Source organism: Kogia breviceps, chromosome 6, assembly GCF_026419965.1.
Source record: "Kogia breviceps isolate mKogBre1 chromosome 6, mKogBre1 haplotype 1, whole genome shotgun sequence".
NCBI lineage: Eukaryota > Metazoa > Chordata > Mammalia > Artiodactyla > Physeteridae > Kogia > Kogia breviceps.
The window spans coordinates 120,868,400-120,885,047 of record NC_081315.1 but is presented as its reverse complement, the minus strand read 5'-3'; the positions used below and the strand labels follow the sequence as shown (position 1 = coordinate 120,885,047).

Sequence of the window (16,648 nt, the reverse complement as noted above, 5' to 3'; positions counted from 1 at the left end):
AATTGACAATATAATAAAAACTTGAAAAATGTGAAGTTGTATGACCCCTGGATTCTACTAGTATGCAAATGATGTTATGGTGTTGACTGTACACAAATGATTCCGCAAAGAAAATTAATTTTCACTCCCTTTACCAGACCAAGGAAAGCATTATATTTTAAAGTTGTTTTTCTGAGTTAATTACTCAACACCTAGTCTCCTTGGCAACAGGAAGTATTTTATTTAAACAGAGGTAATCTATTTCACGAACAGTAAACTCATTCTAACAAATAAGGAAGGGAAAGCAGTATGTCCATTGGGTAGGAATTTTTAAGGAGCTAACTAAGCCTGATGATAGTTAAGATCCTTTAACTTTCCCATCTCTTTTTACTTTATATATTCTTCATCATGACATTTATTGATTTTCCTAAGTTGTTTACAGGAAGAAATCTTTTACTCTGTATCATGAGCCATTGCTTAAATGTTTTGGAGAGTGGATCCATTCTTTCAGTCTGTAAGAATCAAATGTTCCAATCCTTGGGAATTGTTGAAATAGCCTAGCAAACTAATATTTAAATAATTTTGCATTTTAAGATGTTTCTTTTTTTAAAAGATGTTTCTTGTAAGAAGTTGCCTTTCCTTTTCCTCAATTCCTACCCTAGACTGGCTTGAAAACGATCTCAACAGTGCATTCTGAATGTAACTTTCTATGAAATTTAAGATAGAAAGGTTTGAGAATTAAGACTTTTTAAAGGTATAAATTTTTATTTGATTACACGAGTGACCAACTTTCTGAAGGTTAGAGCATTTGCGATACTCTTCTCAATCTCCCCTCTGGGAGATATTACTCCCGTCACTACAGCATCAGCTCAGCTGAAAGCTTTAACTTGCTGTAGACCACACTGTTAGAACACTAAACTTACTATGTTCATGTTTCAATAAATATTGACAAAAACTTTTTAAAAAGTTAACAAAGGTAACAAGACACCATCTCAAATAGAATATAGTTGACACAATCTAAAAACGTATGAAGCTCAAATATATATTTAACTTTAAAAATTTCAGGAGACATTATTCTAAGGAGGACTCCAATGCCAAACTATTTCTCTTAGTTTACTCCAGACTTTTCTTTTCATGAATTCAAAATGTAGTCAACCTCATTTTCACACCCACAAAAACACAAACAGAAAACATTTAAATCTGCAGAACAGGATAGAACATTTTCTCAATAATTGGCCAGCTTTCTTCTCAATTAATTACAAGGCTGGGATCTAAATTAAAAGAATTTTATGAGGCCAAAGTACCTTTTTGGGGGGACACAAAGATCCTATTACAAATCACTGCAATATAGTTGCAATTTATTTAAAAAGTCATTAAGAATATGATTAAAATTTTTTATACGAGGGAATAGTTCAGAAACGAAATTGTCTATAATATGTAAATCGCATTCAGGATATACATATGTCTTCAAGATTTCTGTAACACTAATACTACCGAAACTAGAGCGATTATAAAGACACAGATGATATGAAATTCTAATTATAAATGTTGTAAATTCTTAAGCTGCCTTCTTTTAAAATACAGTCAAATTGGGACTGCTATCATATGGTTGAATTCATGTCCTTCAGCTGTAGGAAACAGAAGACAAGCAACTTTCTTTAATGTTTTGGTTTTAGAATTTCTAACTCAAAATATATTAAATTAGCAATTGAGTATGTTGGGTAATTGTTATCAGAAAAAGCAACTCAGCAGCAACTGGACTTAACACCAAAATGTTTCATCTTGTGAATATGAGCTAACATATAAATTAATCATGGTTAAAATGGAAAGTGATAAATAAACCTATTTAATAATACAGCTCAGCTAACTCGTTGAGAATGTATTTTGTAGTTAACCCATTTGGGTGAGTCCCTCAGGTCATGCGTCTAAAAACCAAATTTCCCTTAGGAGCTACATTAACACTCTTTAGCTTTCCACAGCCAATTACCAATACTGGCCCACATTCCAAAGGATGTTTTGCTGTTAGATATTTTTCACTTTGTTGGATGTGGGGTGGGAAGGAGGTAGACATGCAAAACTGGTCAGACTTTTTGTATCTGGGTTCAAATACAAGGCAGGGCTTAGTATTTTCCCAGTAATGCCTCCCACACATATGGTATTTGAGGCACATAGGTCCTTTTTTATATCAAAACAGAAGATATTGTCACTTTCTGCATTTATTAGAACACTCATGATGAGCTTACTGAGCTCTGGCCAAAAAGTGTTCTGAGGCAAACTCATATTTAACAGAAACATTAACTATTCATTCTCCTAGATTGATATCAGAGTAGACATTCAGTGAGATCACCAAAAAGCAACATACCCGGGGCATGTTACCTCTATTCTCTACAGAAATGGCTTCATGAAATCATAAACTGTTACTACAAATTTGATTTTTACATAAGGCAGATAGAAGCAATGTCCATTTGAACAATATTTATGTCCTTGTGTCTATTTTAGATGGGTTATCTTGATGAACTATTGTTGAGTTCAATAACAGGAAAAATTTTAGTAATATGAAAAGCCACTATGCTTATTCTCACTAATCTTTAATTTAGGAAAATTGCATAATTCAATGTGCTTGTCTTTGTTCACTAGTTTACAGAAAACACAGAATAAATTCAGTATCCATTGGAATTAAGTAACACACGTCCTTATTCCTCTCGTCTTTTTACTTGGTTTTGCTTTTGTCTTGTTTAGTTTCATTTTTAATAATATCAGAATTACAGTATACGAGTGTATGTATATATTGAATATATGTTGTGGCACCAATACTTCATGGCAAAAAAAATTGTCAGTGATTTTGTATCTCAAAACAGCACTATGCCAAGTGCTATTCTCACTTAGCTTGATGTATTCCCTACCTGATAGGATTTATAGACAGCAATTATACTTTGATAGACAGAGTTGCTGATTCTAATTCGCTACTCAGTGACTCAAAATACTGACCAACACTTTGGAAAAAACTCAGAAAATTTTAAATGATTCAAAAAACAAAATTTTAAGAGAAAAATTCAAGAATGAATTAAATCTGAAAAATAACAGGCTAAGTAGTGAGTTAATATCCTCAGTATGTTTGAGAATAAAATCACTGGTATTATAATTCTGTTGAAGCAAACCGGGAGGAAAATAAATAAATTCACAGTAAAAAGAATTTAGATAAGCACTGGAAGAACATCCTTATCACTGAGTTAAAGAATATTGGAAATATTTCTTTTTAAGGTTTTAAAAGTTTAAATAGTTCTCATTTGTATGTGATTGACTGAATGTGGGGATTTTCCTCCTTTTTCTCTCTTCCCTTATGTTTTATCTTTTAATCCTTCTTCTTCTACTACTAGTTTTTTTTTTTTCTTTCTTTTTGAGACAGTGTGGTCAACTGCAGGAATAACATGGTGATGAGAATGATAAGAAATGCAATCTTCTCCTTGCTCCACTACTAACCAGAAGTGTGAATTTGGGCAAATCACTTGACCTCTCTGTGGTCTAACGGTCTTATCTACAAATAATATTTATAATGATGACAATGAAAAACAATGATGACGACGGTAAAGAAAGCACCAGTTATGTGCCCATCATTGCTTTAGCCTTTTTCAGGGGGTCGGGGCAGGGATGAACGTAAATTTATTGCAACTGGTTTTGGGGAGGATCGGTGAGTGGATAGTTACGGGTTTTCCAAAAAGAACTGTGGGTAGCAGCCAGCGCCCAGCCAAGAGGGAGCGGGTGCTCAGCCACAGACCCTATCTCAGTCCCAATTTCTTCTGCTGCTTCTTGCACTCAGGGCCCAGGTTCCGGGCCTTCCACGTGCTATTGTGCAGCTTGGTGGGGCACGAGCCCACGTACTTCGCAGTCCTCTCAACGCACGGAGCGCACATAGTTGCTGGGCTCCTTCAAACTGAAGAAGCTATAGCCCGTGATCTTGCCAGTGCGCTTGTCGCAGATCCCCTTAGCCTTAAAGAAGCATGGGAAGGGGAAGGGGCTAAAGGTGAGTTCCAAGATGGCATCTCCATTTCATTGCCCAGATCCCCACGGAAGATTCGGAAACCATCTGCATACTGCTCCAGCAGGCTGGGGTCCTCCCAGCTGCTCCCTGCTGCTGGTGCGAATGGTGCATCAATTTCTCTGGCTTTCCTTTCTTCTTGTCCTCACCCAGGGACTCTGGGATCTAGAGGGTCACAAGGCCAGGGCGAGCAGGCAGGGGCCAGGAGCTAAGGAATGTGCTCTGGAGGCAGTCAACCCGGCACACTACTTCCAGCAGGAGGGGCAGGGGCTCAGGCAAATCCATGGTCAGGGCCAGTGGTAGGTGGCCAGGGCCCAAAGACCAGGACCAGTTGGGGTGCTTCCTGCCCTCACAGGCACCAGCACCCTAGCCTCCTCCAGCACAGCTGCTGCCACCACGACTGCCCCTTCCTTCTCTTCCAGAATCAACCCCAGGCTGACGCCCAGCTCTCAGTATGCTGCTGGCTCTTCTAGGAGAGGCCTCAGAGCAGCCATGGAACCCAGGGAAGGGCTTCAGGACCCCGAGCCATTGGTGACAGCATTAGAGGTGGTCCGGGGAGGGGGGGGTCCAGGCAGAAAAGGGGGCCCACGAGGGCCTGGTGAGGGGGCAGCAGGGCCATGGGGTGAGGACTGCCTGCTGCAGAGTAAAGAGCAGAATGTGCTCTCTGTAGCATGTGGGGGACTAGTGCTGGATACAGGAGAGGAGCCCTCTGTGGTGGGTGCCACAGCTGTTCATGGCAGGAACAGGGCTTCTGCAGCCTTTGGACTGTCCAGGTGAATCCAATCATGGGGGCCAAATGCACCTGGAAAGGAGGTACACCACAAAGGGAGGGTCACCCACCACGGGAGGAACCACTGTGGCCACAGTGGCTGCCCAGGCCTGGAGAGTCTGTTGGACCTGCCGGTATGTTGGTCGCTATCATTGGGCAGGCACAGGGACTGCTGGGAACTGCATCACTTCTACCATGGGGACTGTGGGCCCTGGGGTACAGCGGGCATAGCAGTTGGGATTCTGGTTACCGGAGCCCCAGAACTTCCTGCTCAAACAGGGCCGTCTCTGCCTCCATCTCTTCCAAGCTTTCCTTGCTGCCCTTGCCCGGGTGCTGACACCAGGGCCCAGGACCACAGGTCCTCCTGCACCTGGGAATCGCAGGGCTGGCCCGCCACCTGCTATCATTACTGTGGCAGCATCCTGAATGGGGACCGACCAAAGCAGGCTACTACTGATAAGTCTTTGATATTGGCTTTATGTAAGTTAACGTGGATAATAAAAGAATATGAACTTGAGTTGTTTGAAACAATCAAGAAATATTCATTGAGCTGGCTTATTGTGAGCAAAATATTGACTGGGCTTATAGATCTGCAAGTCCCAGGCAAGACATCACTTTGATCTACAACTTTTGGAATAATTCTATTTCTATATAATATCATTAAAATGACTAAGTATACCATGTAGTTTAAAAATAAGATCTTAAGGCTACTTTGAAACAACCACGTGCACATTAATCAACCTTAAAGGACAGAGTTATCTTTTTTGTTTAGCACTTTTGTTAAATTTTTATAAAGCAATATTATAACATGTTGTTTATAATCAAATTTTGCAATAAGCTCTATTCTCCATTTCTCTTGATGATTCTATGAGATATTTTGCCCGTTGACTGCTTTTCTATGAGCATATAAAACTAGTGGATGAAACCCCAGGTAGAACCAATAAAAATTGTATAGAACCATTTAAGCATTGGTTACATTTCTGGCACATACGGAAAACGTATAGATTAGTCCATTTTTAAAAGTAGAGGAACAGATTCAAGAAGATACAGCTAAACATACATGAAACTTAAATGCTTGCATCAAAATCCATTAAACTGTTTTGGATCTTAGGACAAATCTGTGATTAATATAAACTTATCAGTTAATCAACACGCATTTGCTAGTTACCCACCAAGTACTCAGCTCTAGGTGCTAGGTTCTAAGGGAGGACCAGTGACATAGTTTCTGTCCCCAGAGAGCCCCTCAAATATTTATTATTAAACAATTGAAAATCACCTCTGTGCTAGCGTGTACTCATCCATGATTTTTTCAAATCTTTGGCTATTCTACTTTGCAAATCTTACATGTTGAATTAAGGGCCCTCCAGTCTGTCAGAAAAGTACAACTAATTTAATATATAACTTCCTTAATAACACTAAAATTTAAATATTTGAAAGGGGGCAATTGCAAATATGAGTTCTTGAAAATATTAAAGGAAATTTAAAATATTAAATATTAATAGAGAAGAGAAAGTGAAATTTGTTCTCTAACCTCCACCCCACCCCCACTCATAATGGGGCTCCTGTGTCAGAGACACCCTAAATGAGGAGCTCTTTTCAAGAGGAACTACATGCCCACATATAGAGATACAAATAATTATGAAATGCTGTTTATAGTTTCACTCTGCCATTACCATAAATGACACTGGTGAAAGGAATCATCTTTATAATGGGAGGAAAAAAATCAAACTCAAAATGAAAATGACCTGTTTACATATTCCCAATCCATTTCCCACTCAGTATACTCATCCATAATCTATCTGCACCTTTCCCACCTCTTTCATGGTGGCTGCTCTAAACTAAGAGTACTCACTATGATGGAATTAAGAATGTATTTAGTTTTCATGAAGATGGGGAAAAGCAAAGCACGTGTCATCTTTTGTCAGTTGAACTGATCTTACTGTGTCTTTGATATCCAAAGATTTCTGATTTAATATATAAATCAAACTATGGATGACCCAAGAGGAAACTTGTTTTATTAGTGAGTTATTCTCAAATCCTAGAGGCTTTCTTTTCAATTCCCAAATGATGAATATTTAATGAGGATTTGCTAAGTCTTCATCAGTTTAAAAATATTTACAATGAGGCTTGAAATTTGGTGGCTCATTGGTCATTTCATAGGGAAAAGGTTTAGAATAAGAGTGCTTCGAAGATACGACTTTATATAGTCTATTTCTGGATCTCCATTTCAACCATAGTGGAAGCCCCTCTAGCGCTCGTGGCTGGTAGCTCCCTTTTTGGCCATTGGTCTTTTCCCCTGTCTAATCCCATCAAATGTTTCAATCATACAATCCCGCAAATAAGGAGAATAACATTAAATGTGATGGTGAGTTAGCCTGGGAGAAGAAAGAGTTATGAAAATTCTTCAAAATCTAACTAGGACCAAGAAGGATGAAAGATTATGAGAGCTGAGAAATAAATACTTAATGAATGAAAGAGAAGCTTAATGACATGGATATCATTATTACATTTTATATTTTACATATCACATTATTATATTTTATAGATGAAGATACTAAAATTCTCAGAAGCCAAGTGATTTGCCTCAAAGATCCTTACCACCAAGAAGAGGAAAGCAAAAATTCAAACGTAGATCTGATTTCCAAACTCATGCTTTCAAAAAAGCTAAAGTAATTAAGCTCCACACCAGTGTTTCAAACTGTAGGCCATCATGCACAAGTACGTCATAAAATTTGTTTAATGGATTGCCAATCAGTGTATTTCAAAACATGAAGTAGAGCAAAGAAAAATAGAGTGCATTGTGGATGGCAAGTGTTGACTTTGTTTTTGAGGGTTTTTTTGGTGAAACTTTACATGCACATACATGTGTACACATGTCTGCATGTGCGTGTGCATGTGGTATGCACCTCTGTGTGTGTGCATGTGCACATGTGCTTCTCTAGATTATTAAAAAAAAAAAAAACTAAGGAAGTTTAGGCAAGACCCAAGACATGAGGGCATCTTGGGGAAACAAGATGTTGTTTCAGACCAAATAAGTAAAAAAGCTGATGCTCACAAAGAGCATTCTAAGAGAGGAATGGTTTTTATGACATGCTTATTTGAATTTTATGAAACCAGTAATTTTCATTTTAGATGAGTGCTGTGATGCAAATAAGATGAATAACATTGGGACAAACAAGAATTCTTCCTTTTGAAAATACTAGCAGAATCATGGTTAAACCACATCCACATCTGGAGTTCCAAGAGAGTGTGGAATAGTGGAGAACACACATGTTAGAGTTCCTATTCTGTCTCTCCATTACGAGCAATATAATTTAGTTTCTTCACTACTAAAAGGGGAAGTTTCCACTCTGCCTTCTACAGATAGTTATTTAAAAGAGAATATAGAAGGATGCCTTCAAGATGCTGAAGGAGTAAGATGTGGAGATCACTTTCCTCCCCACAAATACATCAGAAATACATCTACATGTGGAACAACTCCTACAGAACACCCACTGGACGCTGGCAGAAGACCTCAGACCTCCCAAAAGGCAAGAAACTCCCCACGTACCTGGGTAGGGCAAAAGAAAAAAGAAAAAATAGACACTGAAAAATAGGGACGGGACCTGCACCTCTGGGAGGGAGCTGTGAAGGAGGAAAGGTTTCCACACACTAGGAAGCCCCTTCGTGGGCAGAGACTGCAGGTGGCGGAGGGGGGAAGCTTCGGAGCCACGGAGGAGAGCACAGTAACAGGGGTGCGGAGGGCAAAGCGGAGAGATTCCCACACGGAGGATCGGTGCCGACCAGCACTCACCAGCCCGAGAGGCTTGTCTGCTCACCCGCCGGGGCGGGCAGGGGCAGGGGAGCTGAGGCTCGGGCTTCAGTCGGATCCCAGGGAGAGGACTGGGGTTGGCTGTGTGAACACAGCGTAAAGGGGGCTAGTGCACCACAGTTAGCCGGGAGGGAGTCCAGGAAAAAGTCTGCACCTGCCTAAGAGGCAAGAGACCACTGTTTTGGGGTGCACGAGGAGAGGGGATTCAGAGCACAGCCTAAACGAGCTCCAGAGACGGTTGCGAGCCGCGGCTACCACCGAGGACCCCAGAGACGGGCATGAAATGCTAAGGCTGCTGCTGCCTCCACCAAGAAGCCTGTGTGCGCGCACAGGTCACTCTCCACACCTCCCCTCCAGGGAGACTGTGCAGCCCGCCACTGCCGGGGTCTCGTGATCCAGGGACAACTTCCCCGGGAGAACACAAGGCGCGCCTCAGGCTGGTGCAACGTCACAGCCGCAGGCTCACCCCGCATCCGTGCCCCCCCCCCCCCCGCCTGAGTGAGCCAGAGCGCCAGAATCAGCTGCTCCTTTAACCCCGTCCTGTCTGAGCAAAGAACAGACACCCTCAGGCGAACTACACACAAAGGCAGGTCCAAATCCAAAGCTGAACCCCGGGAGCTATGGGAACAAAGAAGAGAAAGGGAAATCTCTCCCAGCAGCCTCAGAAGCAGCGGATTAAAGCTCCACAATGAACTTGATGTACCCAGCATCTGTGGAATAGACAACGAATCATCCCAAAATTGAGGCGGTGGACTCTGGGAGCATCTGTAGACTTGGGGTTTGCTTTCTGCATCTAGTTTGTTTCTCATTTTATATTTATCTTAGTTTAATATTTAGAGCTTGTTATGACTGGTAGATTTGTTTATTGAATTGGTTGCTCTCTTCCTTTTTAAATTATATATATATATATATTTTTTTTTTTTTTTCCCTTTTTCTCTTTCTGAGTGTGTTTGTGCATGCTTCTTTGGGTGATTTTGTCGTATAGCTTTGATTTGCCATTTGTCCTAGGGTTCTGACTGTCCGTTTTTTGGTTTGTTTTTTTTGTTTTTAGTATAGTTTTTAGAGTTTGTTATCATTGGTGGATTTGTTTTCTGGTTTGGTTGCTCTCTTCTTTCTTTCTCTCTCTTTTTTTAAATTACTTTTTATTTTTAATATTTTTTTTCTATTTTAATATTTTCTTTCTTCTTTTCTTTCCTTCCTTCCTTCCTTCCTTTTCATTCCTCCCTCCCTCCCTCCCTCCCTCCCTTCCTTTTTTCTCCCTTTTCTTCTGAACCATGTGGCTGACAAGGTCTTGGTGCACTGGCCGGGTGTCAGGCCTGAGCCTCTGAGGTGAGACAGCTGAGTTCAGGACATTGGTGCACCAGAGACCCCCCCCCCCAAGGTCTTGGTGCACTGGCCGGGTGTCAGGCCTGAGCCTCTGAGGTGAGACAGCTGAGTTCAGGACATTGGTGCACCAGAGACCCCCCGGCCCAACGTAATATCAAACGGCGAAAGCTCTCCCAGAGACCTCCATCTCAATGGTAAGACCCAGCTCCACTCAACGACCAGAAAGCTACAGTGCTGGATACCCTAAGCCAAACGACTAGGAAGACATGAACACAAACCCACCCATTAGCAGAGAGGTTACCTAGAATCATAATAACTTCACAGACACCCCAAAACACACCACTGGACGTGGTCCTGCCAACCAGAAAGATAAGATCCAGCCTCATCCACAAGAACACAGTCCCATCCACCAGGAAGCCTACACAACCCACTGAACCAACCTTACCCACTGGGAGCAGACACCAAAAGCAACGGGAACTACGAACCTGCAGCCTGCTAAAAGGAGACCCCCAAACAAAGTAAGTTAAGCAAAATGAGAAGACAGAGAAATACACAGCAGATGAAGGAGCAAGGTCACCAGATGAAACAAGTGAAAAGGAAATAGGCAGTCTACTTGAAAAAGAATTCAGAGTAATGATAGTAAACATGATCCAAAATCTTGGAAATAGAATGGAGAAAATACAAGAAACGTTTAACAAGGACCTAGAAGAACTAAAAAGCAAACAAACAATGATGAACAACTGAATAAATGAAATTAAAAATTCTCTAGAAGGAATCAATAGCAGAATAACTGAGGCAGAAGAACGGATAAGTGACCAGGAGGATAAAACGGTGGAAATAACTATCGCAGAGGAGAATAAAGAAAAAAGAATGAAAAGAATTGAGGACAATCTCAGAGACCTCTGAGACAACATTAAATGCACCAACATTCGAATTATAGTGGTCACAGAAGAAAAAGAGAAAAAAAAAAAGGGACTGAGTAAATATTTGAAAAGATGATAGTTGAAAACTTCCCTAATATGGGTAAGGAAATAGTCAATCAAGTCCAGGAGGCACAGAGATTCCCATACAGGATAAATCAAAGGAGAAGCTTGCCAAGACACATATTAATCAAACTACCAAATACTAAATACAAAGAAAAAATATTAAAAGCAGTAAAGGAAAAGTAACAATTAACATACAAGGGAATCCCCATAAGTTTAACAGCTGATCTTTCACCAGAAACTCTGCAAGACAGAAGAGAGTGGAAGGACATATTTAAAGTGATGAAAGAGAAAAACCTACAACAAAGATTGCTCTACCCAGCAAGGGTCTCATTCAGATTTGACGGAGACATTAAAACCTCTACATACAAGCAAAACCTAAGAGAAATCAGCACCACCAAATCAGCTCTACAACAAATGCTAAAGGAACTTCTCTAGGCAGGAAACACAAGAGAAGGAAAAGACTTGCCATAACAAACCCAAAACAATTAATAAAATGGTAATAGGAACATCAATATCGATAACTACCTTAAATGTAAATGGATTAAATGCTCCAATCAACAGATACAGACTGGCTGAATGGATACAAAAACCCGTACATATGCTGTCTACAAGAGACTCACTTCAGATGTAGGAACACATACAGACTGAAAGTGAGGGGATGGAAAAAGATATTACATATAAATGGAAATCAAAAGAAAGCTGGAGTAGCAATTCTCATGTCAGACAAAATAGACTTTTAAATAAAGGCCATTACAAGAGACAAAGAAGAACACTACATAATGATCAAGGTATCAATCCAAGAAGAGATATAACAATTGTAAATATTTATGCACCTAACATAGGAGCACCTCAATAAATAAGGCAAATACTAACAACCATAAAAGGGGAAATTGACAGTAATGCAATCATAGTAGGGGACTTTAACACCTCACTTTGATGAAAGGACAGATCATCCAAAATGAAAATAAATAAGGAAACAAAAGCTTTAAATGATACATTAAACAAGATGGAGTTAATTGATATTTATAGGACATTCCAGCCAAAAACAATAGAATACACTTTCTTCTCCAGTGCTCATAGAACATTCTACAGCATAGGTTATATCTTGGGTCACAAATCAAGCCTTGGTAAATTTAAGAAAATTGAAATCATATCAAGTATCTTTTCTGACCACAATCTATGAGACTAGATATCAATTACAGGAAAAAATCTGTAAAAATTGCAAACCCATGGAGGCTAAACAATACATTATTAAATAACCATGAGATCCCTAAAGAAATCAAAGAGGAAGTCAAAAAAATACCTAGAAACAAATGACAATGAAAACACGACAACCCAAAACCTATGGGATGCAGCAAACGCAGTTCTAAGAGGGAAGTTTATAGCAATACAATCCTACCTCAAGAAACAAGAAACATCTCAAATAAACACCTAAAGCAAGTAGAGAAAGAAGAACAAAAAAACCCCAAAGTTAGCAGAAGGAAAGAAATCATAAAAACCAGATCAAATAAATGAAAAAGAAATGATGGAAATGGTAGCAAAGATGAATAAAACTAAAAGCTGGTTTTTTGAGAAGATAAACAAAATTGAAAAACCATTAGGCAGACTCATCAAGAAAATACTGAAGACTCAAATCAATAGAATTAGAAATGAAAGAGCAGAACTAACAACTGACACTGCAGAAATACAAAGGATCATGAGAGACCACTACAAGCAACAATATGCCAATAAGATGGACAACCTGGAAGAAATGGAAAAATTTTTAGAAAAGCACAACCTTCTGAGACTGAACCAGGAAGAAATAGAAAATATGAACAGACCAATCACAAGCACTGAATTTGAAACTGTGATTAAAAATCGTCCAACAAACAAAAGCCCAGGACCAGATGGCTTCACAAGCAAATTCAATCAAACATTTAGGGAAGAGCTAACACCTATCCTTCTCAAACTCTTCCAAAATACAGCAGAGGGAGGAACACTCCCAAACTCATTCTACGAGGCCACCATCACCCTGATATCAAAACCAGACAAAGATGCCACAAAAAAAAAACAATAGGCCAATATCACTGATGAACACAGATGCAAAAATCCTCAATAGAATACTAGCAAACAGAATCCAAGACCACATTAAAAGGATCATACACCATGATCAAGTGGGGTTTACCCCAGAAATGCAAGGATTCTTCAATATATGCAAATCAATGTGATAAACCATATTAACAAATTGAAGGAGAAAAACCACATGATCATCTCAATAGTTGCAGAAAAAGCTTCTGACAAAATTCAATACCCTCTAGAAAGTAGGCATAGAGGGAACTTACCCCAACATAATAAAGGCCATATATGACAAACCCACAGCCAACATCATTCTCAATGGTGAAAAACTGAAACTATTTCCACTAAGATCAGGAACAAAGACAAGGTTGCCCATTCTCACCACTGTTATTCAACAAAGTTTTGGAAGTTTTAGCCACAGCAATCAGAGAAGAAAAAGAAATAAAAGGAATCCAAATTGGTAAAGAAGAAATAAAATTGTCTCTATTTGCAGATGACATGAGATTCTATCAGAAAACTACCAGAGCTAATCAATGAATTTGGTAAAGCATCAGGAGACAAAATTAATGCACAGAAATATCTTGCATCCCTATACACTAATGATGAAAAAATCTGAAAGAGAAATTAAGGAAACACTCCCATTTACCATTGCAACAAAAAGAATAAAATATCTAGGAATAAACCTACCTAAGGAGACAAAAGACCTGTATACAGAAAACTAAAAGACACTGATGAAATAAATTAAAGATGATGCAAACAGATGGAGAGATATACCATGTTCTTGGATTGGAAGAATCAACATTGTGAAAATGACTATATTACCCAAAGCAATCTACAGATTCAGTGCCATCCCTATCAAACTACCAATGCCATTTTTCATTGAACTAGGACAAAACATTTCACAATACATATGGAAACACAAAAGATCCCAAATAGCCAAAGCAATCTTGAGAAAGAAAAACAAAGCTGGAGGAATCAGGCTCCCAGATTTCAGACTACACTATAAAGCTACAGTAGGGCTTCCCTGGTGGCACAGTGGTTGAGAATCCGCCTGCCGATGCAGGGGACACGGGTTCATGCCCCGGTCCGGGAAGATCCCACATGCCGTGGAGCAGCTGGGCCCGTGAGCCATGGCTGCTGAGCCTGCGCGTCTGGAGCCTGTGCTCCACAACAGGAGAGGCCACAACAGTGAGAGGCCCGCGTACCACACACACACACACACACACACACACACACACACACACACACAAAGCTACAGTAATCAAGACAGTATGGTACTGGCACAAAAACAGAAATATAGATCAATGGAACAGGATAGAAAGCCCAGAGATAAACCCACACACATATGGTCACCTTATATTTCATAAAGGAGGCAAGAATATAATGGAGAAAAGACAGCCTCTTCAATAAGTGGTGCTGAGAAAACTGGACAGTTACATGTAAAAGAATGAAATTAGAACACTCCCTAACACCATACACAAAAATAAACTCAAAATGGATTAAAGACCTAAATGTAAGGCCAGACATTATAAAACTCTTAGAAGAAAACACTGGCAGAACACTACAACATAAATCACAGTGAGATCCTTTTTGACCCACCTCCTAGAGAAATGGAAATAAAAACAAAAATAAATAAATGGGACCTAATGAAACTTAAAATCTTTTTTGCACAGCAAAGGAGAACATAAACAAGATGAAAAGACAACCCTCAGAATGGGAGAAAATATTTGCAAACAAAGCAACTGACAAAGGATTAATCTCCAAAATATACAACAGCATATGCAGCTCAATATCAAAAAAAAACAAACAACCTAATCCAAAAATGGGCAGAAGACCTAAATAGACATTTCTCCAAAGAAGATACACAGATTGCCAACAAATGCATGAAACGATGCTCAACATCACTAATCATTAGAGAAATGCAAATCAAAACTACAATGAGGTATCACCTCACACCAGTCAGAATGGCCATCATCAAAACATCTACAAACAATAAATGCTGGAGAGAGTGTAGAATAAAGGGAACCCTGCTGCACCGTTGGTGGGAATGTAAATTGGTGCAACTACTATGGAGAACAATATGGAGGTTCCTGAGAAAACTAAAAACAGAACTACCATACGATCCAGCAATCCCGCTACTGGGCATATACCCTGCGAAAACCGTAACTCCAAAAGAGTCATGTACCACAATGCTCATTGCAGCTCTACTTAGAATAGCCAGGACATGGAAGCAACCTAAGTGTCCATCGACAGATGAATGGATAAAGAAGATGTGGTACATATATGCAATGGAATATTACTCAGCCATAAAATGCAATGAAATTGAGTTATTAGTAGTGAGGTGGATGGACCTAGAGACTATCATACAGAGTGAAGTAAGTCAGAAAGAGAAAAACAAATACCGTATGCTAACACATTTATATGGAATCTAAAAAACAAACCGAAAAATGGTCATGAAGAAGCTAGGGGCAGGACAGGAAAAAAGACTCAGACATAGAGAATAGACCTGCAGACACAGGGAGGGGGAAGGGTAAGCTGGGATGAAGTGAGAGAGTGACATATATACACACTACCAAATGTAAAAATAGATAGCTAGTGGGAAGCAGCCGCATAGCACCGGGAGATGAGCTTGGCGCTCTGTGTCCACCTAGAGGGGTAGGTTAGGGAGGGTGGGAGGGAGATGAAAGAGGGAGGAGATATGGGAATGTATGTATATGTATAGCTGATTCACACTATTCATATGTATGTCAGAAACTAACACACCTTTTAAAGTAATTATACACCAATAAAGATGTTAAAAATAAATAAATAAAATAAAATGGTAAAAAACAAAGAATATAAAGTAATGTATGTTTATGTTATTTGGACTCTTACAAATGTAAGATATTATGATTTCCTGGTTAGGTGCAGAAAGTAATAAATTCACACATATTCCTAACTCTTTCTGTGCTCTATCACAGAGATCTGGTTAAAGATGATGAGCTGAATTGAGTGTTTTTTCTTTCATGGAAGGGGCCACAAGCAGATGGCACTCTGAAGTCAGAAGTCCACGTTGAGGGTCACTGGGCTAAAATCATGGTGTCAGCAGGGCTGCATTCCTTCCAGAGGTTCTAGGGTAGAACAGTTCTTTTTGCCTTTTCCAGCTTCTAGAGGCCACCTGCATTCCTTGGCTTGTGGCCTCTTCCTCCGTGGTTAAAGCCCACAGAGTAGCATGTACAAATCACTTTTTTTTCCCCACGTAAAGTGGTTTACGGCTTTTAGAACAAAATAAGATGCTCTCAGAACTTTTTTTAGTGAAGAAAATACTTTTAGAACTTTAAACCTTTTTAGAACTTTTCTAAAACACTATTTTTGTCAGCTGATAAAGTAGGCACTTCAATATAGAAAACCCTCCAGAAGCAAGTCCTGGGCTGGATGGCACAGCTCACACCTGTGTGGTCCCCGAGCTGTCCCACTGGACGCCGGCCGCCTGCTCAGAAGCGGGGCTTGCGCTTGCGGCCGGTGTACTGAGTGTCAGATCGGACTTCCTGCCCTGCCGCCGGCGGCGCTCCTTCTTCTCCAGCACCCACTCTCGGCTCTTCCTCACCACCCCCCGCCTCGCCATCCTGTACAGGACCCTGCCTGTGGGGCAGGCAGGGGCCAAGCTACTTTTGGGGCTCACAAGAGCCGATCCAAGGAAAGCAGGC

The 16,648-nt window shown here is 40.1% G+C and overlaps 1 protein-coding gene and 1 pseudogene across 50 annotated transcripts in view; both read right to left on the bottom strand.

The window, feature by feature from the left end:
* Positions 1-16,648, bottom strand: part of ANK2 (ankyrin 2) — a 689,273-nt gene that overhangs the window by 181,096 nt on the left and 491,529 nt on the right. The gene's annotated exons all lie outside the window — the stretch shown is intronic.
* LOC131758793 (RNA-binding protein 42 pseudogene) lies at positions 3,756-16,566 on the bottom strand (annotated as a pseudogene).